The sequence below is a fragment of the Elephantulus edwardii genome, unplaced genomic scaffold (assembly GCF_000299155.1).
Source record: "Elephantulus edwardii isolate Elephantulus edwardi_28Jun2011 unplaced genomic scaffold, EleEdw1.0 scaffold00044, whole genome shotgun sequence".
NCBI lineage: Eukaryota > Metazoa > Chordata > Mammalia > Macroscelidea > Macroscelididae > Elephantulus > Elephantulus edwardii.
The window spans coordinates 15,831,441-15,838,409 of NW_006399794.1; the positions used below are offsets into that span (position 1 = coordinate 15,831,441).

Sequence of the window (6,969 nt, forward strand, 5' to 3'; positions counted from 1 at the left end):
GAGCAAACTGAAGCTGTGAACAATCTCAATCTCTTTGCCGTCCATCCTGATGCTAGCTACTGATTGGTCCAGTGGTGAGAATCTTTGTCTTCTTGACATTGAGCAGCTTCTCTGTAGACTTATTTAAAAACTTTGGGCCCCTGCCTCTCTAGGCCTTATTTCCATTTTTGGTAGTAAACCTTTTATTTCATTTGCTTTCTGGGGAAAGAGATTTTAATGATTATTTTATTTCACCTATTTTCATTTAAGGTAATATGTATATAGTTTTACAAGTTAAATTCCATAACAAAACTCAAACTCAAAAAAAACCTCCTAATCTATCCTGATTTTTCTGCTTCCCAAATGCAGTTTCAACACTCAACTCTTTTTTCTAGTATTTATGTCTTTATTTCCAAAGTGATATAATGACTTTTAGTTTAAACTTTTTAAATTTTAGTTAAAATTTCATATTTAGGGTACGACCATTTCATGAAACACTACTCAGCAAAGAAAAAATTACTGATACAAAACTACTTAGACGGATCTCAAAGGCATTATGGTTAATAAAAAAAATAGCAATCCTGTATTATTCTATCTATATAATATCCTTAAAATGGCTAAATTATACAGATGGGGAATTTTTAAAAAAAAATTTATATAGATGGGGGAACTTGGGAGTTGTCAGGAAGCTGTAATAGTTGTGGGGAAAGGATACATATGACTGACTGTAAAAGGGTTGCTTCTGTTGTCCTTAGATGTTCTCGCGTCAACTATAACTTACAAAGGCCCCATCAATAATGGATCTGAACCTTGCCCTACCCTCTGCCATCCTCAGACTCTCTGATTTACTTGGGCTCTTTATTACAGTCACTGTGTCACACCATCTCACTGAGGGTCTTCCTCTCATTCACTGATGCTCCACTTTTTTATGTCCTTTTCCAAGGACCAGGCCCTCCTAATAATATATACAAATATGAGATAAAGCTTCTGGTCCTCTTCTCCCACCCTGCAACTCAAAAGCATCAACTCTTCTGTCACCCTTAGTCAATCAATGGTCAACTTTCAGATGTATAAAAAATAATTGAAAAGGCCATGGTTTAATCAGATACCTTAAGTCTCTAAACTGAAATCATTACTCCTAACCGCTTTAGAAAGGTCCTTGACAGCAGATTACCCAATGCAATATATCTTTCAATTTCTTGAAAGCTGGTATAAAGGGTGCTCATTGTGGATCCAAGCAAGATGAAATCATTGACAACTTCAATCTCTTCATCTGTTTCCTAGTGGCCCAGTAGTGAGGATTACTGTCTTTATACTGAGATGTAATCCATATTGAAGGCTGTATGTAGTCTTTGATCTTATGCAATAATCGCTTCACTTTCAGCAAGAAAGGTTGTGGTATCTGTGTAATGCAGGTTGTTAATGAGTTTTCCTTTGATCACAATGCCATAGTATTCTTTTATACAGTCCAGTCTCTTGAATGTTTTGCTAAGCATAAAGACTGAATAGCTTTGGAGAAAGGATACAACCAACATATACCTTTATTGAGTTTTTTTTTTTTAAGTGAATTGGTGTGGACTTTATTTTGAAGGGGGGAATAATACAACCAACTGACTTAATTGGATCATAGGCTTTTAAAAGACAGTGGATTCCCTCAGGGTGGGCTGAGGACTTGACACTAAGCCTCAGGTCTTCTGATCTCGTAGGCCCTATACACCTTCCTTCCACAAAAGATCGCAGGTTGGAGGGGCTGCTGTGGTCATTTACTCGGACAACACATCAAAAGACTCAGACACCAGCTTCCTTCCCATTACAGGTCTCAATCTTCTTCACAACATCTGCCTTGGAGCTGGTACGGTTGAAGGTGCTGGAACCTCCACCAGAACCCAAGTTCAGGCCGTAGTTGATACCAGGGCTTGTGAGACCCCCGCAGGCTGAGCTCAGCCCACCAGCAAAGTCACTGGTGGTCTTCATGTGGATGTTCATTTTCTGCATTCCAGACTCTAGCCAGCTCTCCTCCCCTCCAGCAGCTTAAGGTAGGTGGCAATCTCGATGTCTAGGGGCAGCTTGACGTTCATCAACTCCTGGTACTCACGAATCTGCCAGGCCATGTATGCGCATCTGTAGGGCAGCTTCCAGCTTGGCCTGCTTGTTGTTGACATCCTTAATGATCAGTTCCCCACGCTGCTCTGCATCAGGATTGGCAGCCTCCAGGGATGGTCTCTGATCTTTGAGTCCCTCGATCTCGGCCTGGAGCTGGCTGATACTCTAATTCATCTCAGAGATTTCAGTCTTTGTAGGATGAAGGTAATCTCCATGCTTTCCAGCCACTGTTTGAAGCTCTACATACTTGATCTGGTGCATGGTCTCAGCCTCCACCCGGCTGTGGTTGGCAATCTCCTTGTACTGGGTCTTGACATCAGCAATGATGATGTCCATGTCCAGGGCGTGGCTATTTTTCCCCCCCATGGACAGCACCACGGACGTGTCTAAGATCTGAGACTGCAGATCACAGAGCTCCTCTCCATACATGTGCCTGAGGAAGTTCACATCATTACCAGTCTTTCCAGGCGAGTCTCCAGCTCTACCTTGTTCATATAAGCTTCTTCCACATCCTTCTTGATGAAGACAAATTCACTCTCCATCTCTGTTCTCTTGTTGATCTCATCTTTGTACTTATTCTTGAAGTCTTCCACCAGCCCTTGCATGTTGCCCAGCTCTGCTTCCAGCTTTAGCTTCTCCTGGCCAAGGGTGTCCAGCTGCCACCTAGGGTTTTTGATGTAGCTCACAAACATGGAATCCATGTTGCTATGAGATGTCTTCTGCTGCTGCAGGAGGTTCCACTTTGTCTCCTGCATCTTGTTCTGCTGTTCCAGGAATCGTACCTTACTTATGAAAGAGGTAAACTTGTTGAGGCTCTTAATCTGCTCCTTCTCCTGTGTATGCACAGTCAGGATGTTGGGGTCCAACTTGACGGGGTTCAGCAGACTCTGGCTCATCATGACGGCCATGATGCCTCCCACACCACCTGCCCCATTGTAGCCCCCAGCCAGACCAATAGTGGCGCCCAGGTCTCCCTGGAAGCTGCCACTGCTGCCCACCCAGGAGAAAGCTGAGGAGCTGATGCAGGTGCCAGGTCTGCTTGTGTAAGAGGGGCTGCTGAAGACCTCTTGTGGGACTTCTGGGTTACCCTGACAGACATGGTGAAGGCTGGAGGTGAGGCAGCTACAGAACCAGACAGAGGATCAAGAAAGGCTCAAGAAGCTCCTTCTGGATCCCTTTCTTGATTTTAAACCATGTAGTGTTCCCTTGCTCTGTTTGCATCCTAAGTACAGGATCTTCTTGAGTACATTTATATGTTCTGGGATTCCCTTTCATCTCAATGGTAGCCATAATTTGTTATGATCCACACCATTAAATGCCTTTGCACAGTTATTAAAACAGAAATAAACACCCCACTGTTATTCTCTGCTTTTAGCCAAGATACATCTGACTTCAGCAATGGTATCTCTGATGTCAGGGCCTTTTCTAAATCCAGCCAGAATTTCAGGCAAGTTCTCTTTCTACATATTGTTCAAGCTGTTTTTGTATGATCTTCAGCAAGATTTTACTTGCATGTTATATTACTGATATTGTTCAATAATTTGCACACTTTGTTGGACCACCTTTTTTGGGAATGCGAACAAATATGGATCTCCTCCTATCAGTTGTCCAGCTAAGTTGTCTTCCAAATTTTTTGGCAGGGACTGATGAGCACATCTAGGGCTGCATCTGTTGAAACACTTTAACTGGTATCCCATCAAGCTTTGGAACCTCACTAGTTTTTTTTCCCCCAATGTCTTCAATGTTCCTTGAGTTTCTTCCCCCCCCTTTTGTTTTTATTTAAATAGCATTCAGTATTGGCTTCCCATATTACTCCCTTTTGTTTTTATCATAATTATGTTATCATCTAGATGAGCATCTTTTATACACAAACAAATTAAACATAATAAACTCAAAGAAATACTTTCAAAAATCTCCATATGATCAGAAGGATTCAGGTTGAATATTCCTTGAAAGTTTGTTTTAATTGTCCCATTGCCACAGTGCTTGTCAGAATCAGTTTTGATTAATCTCCTTTGTCAGTGTGTCCTTTGCCATTCCCTATCACTGCTCCCTGAGAGAGACTTCACCCTGATTCATAAGGAAAAGGGGACAGCGTATTCCCTTGAGTTTCTTTCATTGGCTTGTGATCATATACTACCTCTTCTGTGTCAGTCAATTCTTCCACATACAGTGACTGCATATTCTCTCCAACTTCATCTGATGCTTCGTCGATTACTTAAGATTTTGCCCATAGCATCCTTCAGAATTGCAATTCTTTCAGACCAAGAAATGCCAAGTGAAATCTTCTCTTTTGGCTTTCTTCCCCTCCCCCTCTTTTTCTTGTTGTGTACCACTGAGTCAGATCCAAGTGGATAGGAAAAGATTGTCTCTCCTTCTCCAGCAGAGCACCTGGTGGATTCAAATCATGCACCTTCGAGATTGCAGTGCATCTTTTGATTTGCTAAGTCAATCTTTTTGCACATTTGTTTTGCTTTATTACACTGTCCTATGAAATCTGTTCAATCCTTTTACTTTGCCATTTCCCACCCTTTGTTTTGGTCTCTCAACATTATTTTGCAACTTTCAAGATCTCTTCTGACATTCATTTTAGTCTTTTCATTCTCCCCTGTCTTTGTAATGATTTTGTTTTCTTCCTGGATGATATCTTCCATGTCATCTCACTGCTCAGCTGGTCTTCAATCATTATTATTCAGTACTTCAAACAAACTTTTGAGATTGTTGTTATTGTTGTTGTTATGTGGCGTCGAGTCGTTTGCGACTCATAGCGACCCTATGCACAACAGCCCTAAACTCTGCTCTGTCCTGCGCCAATCTCATTGCCTCTGACACACCCATCCCGATTACCCCAGTCACTGAATCAGTCCACCTCATAGAGGGTCTTCCCCTCCTGCACTGACCCAGCATGATGTCCCTCTCCAAAGAACTGTCTCTCCTTGCAACATGTCGAAAGTATGTCAGACAAAGCCCCAGAATCTTTGTCTGCAAGGAGTAGCCTGGTTTAACCCTCTCTAGGATGAATCTGTTTGTTTTCTTGGCAGTCTATGGTACAATTCAATACTCTTCTCCAGCACCACAGCTCAAAGGCGTCAATTCTCCTTCTGTCCTCCCTAGTCATTGTCCAACTCTCTGATGCATAACAAGTGAATGCAAAAACTATGGCCTGTATCGGGCACACCTTAGTCTCCAGAGAGACACCACTGCTCTTGAGTACTTTAGAGAGGTCCCTAACAGCAGACTTTCCCATCGAAATACGTTTTTTGATTTCCTAGCTACTGGTGCCAAGAGTGTTGACCGTGGAGCCGAGCAAACTGAAGCTGTGAACAATCTCAATCTCTTCGCCATCCATCCTGATGCTACCGATTGGTCTGGTGGTGAGAATTTTTGTCTTCTTGACATAGAGCCTCAGTCCATACTGAAGGCTGAAGTTCTTGACCCTCTGCAGTAAGTGCATGAGGGTTTCAGCAAGCAGGGTTGTGTCATCTGCATAACGCAGATTGTTGATAGATCATCCACCAATCCTAGCGCCACGCTTCTCCTCATAGAGCCCAGCCTCTCGGATAATCTGCTCTGCATACAGGTTGAAAAGGTATGGAGATAGGACACATCCCTGGCGTACACCATTCCCAATTTTGAACCATGCAGTGTTGCCCTGCTCTGTTCTGACGACTGCCTCTTGGTCCAAGTATAGGTTTCGCATTAGCACGATTAAATGTTCTGGGATTCCCATTCTTCTCAGAGTCAGCCACAGTTTGTTATGATCCACGCAGTCAAATGCCTTTGCATAATCAATGAAACACAGATAGACATTCTTCTGGTATTCTCTGCTTTCAGCTAAGATCCATCTAACATCAGCTACATTATCCCTAGTACCACGACCCCTTCTAAACCCAGCCGGGACTTCTAGCAGTTCTCTGCTGATGTACTGTTCCAGTCGTTTTTAGAGAGACAGACTCAAAGTCCTACTTTGGTTCTTGTAGATTTGTTTTGATTTTCTTCAGCTTGAATTTAAACTTGCACATAAGAATTGATGGTCTGCCACAATCAGCCCTTGGCCTGGTTTTTACTGCTGACATTGAGTTTCTCCAATAATTTCTTTTCCCCACAGATATAGTCAATCTGATTCCTATGTAGTTTGTTAGGTGAGATCTATATATATAGTCATCACCTGAGATTATTTTTTTAAAAAGAAAAAAAGATGTATCTGAAATGAAAAAGCCGTTGATAGTTCAAAATTCACTCTGCAGCCTCATTTCTGTCACTGAGTCCATTATTTCTGAATATCAGTCTTTTTTCTTTGCTTCCCATTTTTTCCTCTAGTAACCAATTATTATAACTGCATTCTGATTGCATGTTCTTTCAACTTCAGACTACAAAAGTTGGTAGATCAAACCAATAAAATTTTTTTAAAAAAAGTTGGTAGAAATACTCAATTTCTTCCTTTTTAGCTTTAGTTCTAGTGCATATACTTAAATATCTTTGTTGTTGTTAGGTTCCACTGAGTTAAGTATGAGTCACAGTGACCCTATGAACAAAAGATCTGAAACAAGTCCTGTCCTGCATCATCCTCACACTTCCTGACACACACGAGTCCACTGCAGCAGTCACCTTGTCAATTTTCATAGTGATAAAAATTCTGACCTTGATTGTGACAGTAGTTATTAAAACAAACAGTGTATTGTAATTTTCTGGGGTTTGATACTGTATTGTAGTTGCAAGATACAATCATTGAGAAAACTGAATAAAGGGTATAAAGGCAGTTACCCATAACAAAAGCCCAAGTTAAGAGAAGCCCACTTATGGACAACTCATATTTTGTTGTTCTTTGTTGTTATGTGCCGTGGAGTCGCCTGCGACTCATAGCGACCCTATGTACAACAGCCCTAA

The 6,969-nt window shown here is 41.7% G+C and overlaps 1 protein-coding gene and 1 pseudogene across 1 annotated transcript in view; both read right to left on the bottom strand.

Annotated features, from left to right (window-relative positions):
* Nucleotides 1-6,969, bottom strand: part of FAM168A (family with sequence similarity 168, member A) — a 230,677-nt gene that overhangs the window by 126,385 nt on the left and 97,323 nt on the right. The gene's annotated exons all lie outside the window — the stretch shown is intronic.
* LOC102846623 lies at nt 1,743-3,196 on the bottom strand (annotated as a pseudogene).